We start from the raw sequence: 4,501 nt of genomic DNA on the forward strand, positions 1-4,501 counted from the left end.
TTGGTGTGCAGACCTTGGTTGGGTTGCGCGCCCTGGTGCGCACCAAGGAGCGCTCTGAAGTGTGCTCCAAGGTGCGGCGTGCACGAAGTCGGAGCCCGGTTTGCCCCGGGTGTGCACCTCGGGTGCGCACCTCGCGTGCACCTTCGCTGCGGTGGGCACCTTGGCTGGGTTGCGCGCCTTGGTGGGCACCATGCAGTGCACGAAGTCGGAGCCCGGATTGCCCCGGGCGCGCACCTCCGCCAGGGTGGGCACCTTGGTGCGCACAACTTGCCTGGGCTGCGCACCAGGAAGGGCTCAAGATGGCACCCGCGTTCCGTTTTTTTCACTATCTTTCAGAACGGAAATTTTAAAATCTCGTTTTTTTTTGCCTTTTCTGGAAATTAGTGAAGGCAGCGCATCAAAGGTGCGCAACGCTGGTGCGAACCTGGGAGCGCTCCGATGTGTGCTCCAAGGTGCGGCGTGCACGAAGTCGGACCCCGGTTTGCCCCGGGTGCGCACCTCGCGTGCACCTTGGTGCGCACACCTTGGCTGGGTTGCGCGCCCTGGTGGGCACCATGGTGCGCACCAAGGAGCGCTCCGAAGTGTGCTCCAAGGTGCGGCGTGCACGAAGTCGGAGCCCGGTTTGCCCCGGGTGCGCACCTCGCGTGCACCTTCGCCGCGGTGGGCACCATGGCGTGCACGAAGTCGGAGCCCGGTTTGCCCCGGGTGCGCACCTCGCGTGCACCTTCGCCGGGGTGGGCACCTTGGTGTGCAGACCTTGGCTGGGTTGCGCGCCCTGGTGGGCACCATGGTGCGCACCAAGGAGCGCTCCGAAGTGTGCTCCAAGGTGCGGCCTGCACGAAGTCGGAGCCCGGTTTGCCCCGGGTGTGCACCTCGGGTGGGCACCTTGGTGCGCATGCCTTGCCTGGGCTGCGCACCAGGGCGGGCTCAAGATGGCACCCGCGTTCCTTTTTTTTCACTATCTTTCAAAACGGAAATTTTAAAATCTCATTTTTTTTTGCCTTTTTCTGGAAATTAGTGAAGGCAGCGCATCAAAGGTGCGCACCTCGCTGCCCACCACGGTGCGCAACGCCGGTGGGCACCCGGGAGTGCTTCGAAGTGTGCTCCAAGGTGCTGCGTGCACGTTGTCGGAGCCCGGTTTGCCCCGGGTGCGCACCTCGCGTGCACCTTCGTCGGGGTGGGCACCTTGGCTGGGTTTGCCCCGGCTGCGCTCCGAAGCGGGGTTATTGGAGCGCCGCCTCTTTTTTTGTCGGAGCGTTTGGTGGGGTTTCTCGCATTGGCTCTTCCGAGGCCCGGTTGCCACCCTGGCGCGCACGAAGTCGGAAGTAGGGTTAATTGCCCGGGTGCGCACCTTTGCCAGGGTGGGCACCTTACCTGGGCTGCGCACCAGGGCGGGCTCAAGATGGCACGCGCGTTCCGTTTTTTTCACTATCTTTCAAAACGGAAATTTTAAAATCTCCTTTTTTTTTTGCCTTTTCTGGAAATTAGTGAAGGCAGCGCATCAAAGGTGCGCACCTCGCTGCCCACCTTGGTGTGCTCTGAGGTGCGCACCCGGGAGCGCTACGAAGTGTGCTCCAAGGTGCGGCGTGCACGTTGTCGGAGCCCGGTTTGCCCCGGGTGCGCACCTCGCCTGCACCTTGGCCGGGGTGGGCACCTTGGCTGGGTTTGCCCAGGGTGCGCTCCGAAGCGGGGTTACTGGAGCGCCCCCTCTTTTTTTGTCAGAGCGTTTGGTGGGGTTTCTCGCATTGGCTCTTCCCAGGCCCGGTTGTTGGGTGCGCTCCCACCCTGGCGCGCGCGAAGTTGGAAGTTGGGTTAATTGCCCGGGCGCGCACCTTCGCCAGGGTGGGCACCTTGGTGCGCACACCTTGGCTGGGCTGCGCACCAGGGCGGGCTCAAGATGGCACCAGCATTCCCTTTTTCTCACTATCTTTCAAAACGGAAATTTTAAAATCTCGTTTTTTTTTTGCCTTTTATGGAAATTAGTGAAGGCATCGCATCAAAGGTGCGCACCTCGCTGCCCACCTTGGTGTGCTCCGAGGTGCCCACCACGGTGCGCAACGCCGGTGCGAACCCGGGAGCGCCCCGATGTGTGCTCCAAGGTGCGGCGTGCACGAAGTCGGACCCCGGTTTGCCCCGGGTGCGCACCTCGCGTGCACCTTGGTGCGCACACCTTGGCTGGGTTGCGCGGCCTGGTGGGCACCATGGTGCGCACCAAGGAGCGCTCCGAAGTGTGCTCCAAGGTGCGGCGTGCACGAAGTCGGAGCCCGGTTTGCCCCGGGTACGCACCTTCGCCGGGGTGGGCACCTCGGCTGGGTTGCGCGCCCTGGTGCGCACCAAGGAGCGCTCCGAAGTGTGCTCCAAGGTGCGGCGTGCACGAAGTCGGAGCCCGGTTTGCCCCGGGTGCGCACCTCGCGTGCACCTTCGGCGGGGTTGCGCGCCCTGGTGGGCACCATGGTGCGCACCAAGGAGCGCTCCGAAGTGTGCTCCAAGGTGCGGCGTGCACGAAGTCGGAGCCCGGTTTGCCCCGGGTGCGCACCTCGCGTGCACCTTCGGCGGGGTTGCGCGCCCTGGTGGGCACCATGGTGCGCACCAAGGAGCGCTCCGAAGTGTGCTCCAAGGTGCGGCGTGCACGAAGTCGGAGCCCGGTTTGCCCCGGGTGCGCACCTCGCGTGCACCTTCGCCGCGGTGGGCACCATGGCGTGCACGAAGTCGGAGCCCGGTTTGCCCCGGGTGCGCACCTCGCGTGCACCTTCGCCGGGGTGGGCACCTCGGCTGGGTTGCGCGCCCTGGTGCGCACCAAGGAGCGCTCCGAAGTGTGCTCCAAGGTGCGGCGTGCACGAAGTCGGAGCCCGGTTTGCCCCGGGTGCGCACCTCGCGTGCACCTTCGCCAGGGTGGGCACCTCGGTGCGCACACCTTCTCAATGTTTTCTTGCCTTTTCTGGAAATTGGTGAAGGCAGCGCATCAAAGGTGCGCACCTCGGTGTGCTCCGAGGTGCGAACCCGAGAGCGCTCCGAGGTGCCCACGAAGTCGAAAGTCGGGTTAATTGCATTGTTTTCCCCGGGTGCGCTCCGAGGTGCGCAACATCGGCGCGCACCAAGGAGGGCTCCGAAGTGTGCTCCAAGGTGCGCACGATGGCGTGCACCTCTGGTGCGCACGATTCGGAGCTCGGTTTGACCGGGGTGCGCACACCTTGGCTGGGTTGCGCACCTTTTGTGCGCTCCAAGGTGCGCACGAAGTCGGAGCTCGGTTTGCCCCGGGTGCGCACCTTCGCCAGGGTGCGCACCTTGATGCGCACGCCTTGGCTGGGCTGCGCACCTTGGTGGGCGCCATGGTGCGCACCTTTCGTGCGCTCCAAGGTGCGCACGAAGTCGGAGCTCGGTTTGCCCCGGGTGCGCACCTTGGTGGGCGCCATGGTGCACTCCGAGGTGCCCAAGATTGGTGCGCACCAAGGAGCGCTCCGAAGTGCGCTCCAAGGTGCGCGCGAAGTCGAAAGTTGGGTTAATTGTCCGGTTTGCCTCGGGTGCGCACCTTGCGTGCACCTTCGCCAGGGTGGGCGCCTTGGTGCGCACACCTTGGCTGGGCTGCGCACACCTTGGCACCCGCGTTTCCTTCATTTTAAATTTTTTTTTTTTACAATCTCTCAAGTGGGAAATTCTATAATCTCAACTTTTTTTGCCTTTTCAGGAAACTTTTGAATGGAGCGCATCATTGGTGCGCTCCGAAGTGTGCTCCAAAGCTCTCTCCAGCTGCGTGCACCTGCCCCGGCCGCGCACCCGGCCCCGCCCAGCTTCGCTCACCTGTCCCGGGCGTCTGGTGCGGAACCTTAGAGTAAGAAACATCACCGTGCACCTTGGCCAACGTGCGCGACTCGACCGAGCGCGCACTGGCCGAGGTGCACACCGATTTCACCTGGGTGCGCGCGCAGCACCTCGGGCGCACCGGGGTGCGCGCACAACGCCCGGGTTGCACCGTGGCCTGTGTGCTCGGGGCGCCTCGGGTGCGCGCTCGGTGTCGCCCCCGCGCGCGCGGTAGTGCGGGCAGCGCACCCCGGCCCGGCCCGGCCCCGACGAGAACGCAAACGGGCAAAAGGTTTATTCAAATAGCATTGCGATGCCCGGCGAAAAACTAAAAAAGGGTGCAACACCGGGACTTCCCGGGAGGTCACCCATCCCAGTACTACTTCGGCCCAAGCGCGCTTAACTGCGGAGTTCTGATGGGATCCGGTGCACTAACGCTGGTATGATCGCACCCGTTATGAGCTTGTCGCAGTGTGTACTTAGCAAACCGCGACCCACGTGCGAATCCACCCCGGCCACCCACCCCCGTCGAGGTGCACACCCTCCCTCGCGAAGTGCGCCCCGTTCGCCAAGTGTGAGCCCTGCCCGGGTGCGCGCACCTTGCTAGGGCGTCGGGTGTGCACCCGGCCCGGCCTACGTGCGTGCACCTGTAGGGGGCGTCGTGTGCGTGCAGTGTCCCGTCTGCAACGCGGTGCCCACACAC

General features: G+C 64.3%; 1 non-coding gene across 1 annotated transcript; it reads right to left on the bottom strand.

The window, feature by feature from the left end:
- Window positions 1-4,133: 4,133 nt before the first annotated feature.
- On the bottom strand, window positions 4,134-4,252 carry LOC131869542 (5S ribosomal RNA). The gene has a single exon (XR_009367924.1). It is a non-coding gene; the product is annotated as a 5S ribosomal RNA (ribosomal RNA).
- Window positions 4,253-4,501: the final 249 nt, after the last annotated feature.

This window comes from Cryptomeria japonica, unplaced genomic scaffold, assembly GCF_030272615.1.
Source record: "Cryptomeria japonica unplaced genomic scaffold, Sugi_1.0 HiC_scaffold_251, whole genome shotgun sequence".
Taxonomy (NCBI): Eukaryota; Viridiplantae; Streptophyta; class Pinopsida; order Cupressales; family Cupressaceae; genus Cryptomeria; species Cryptomeria japonica.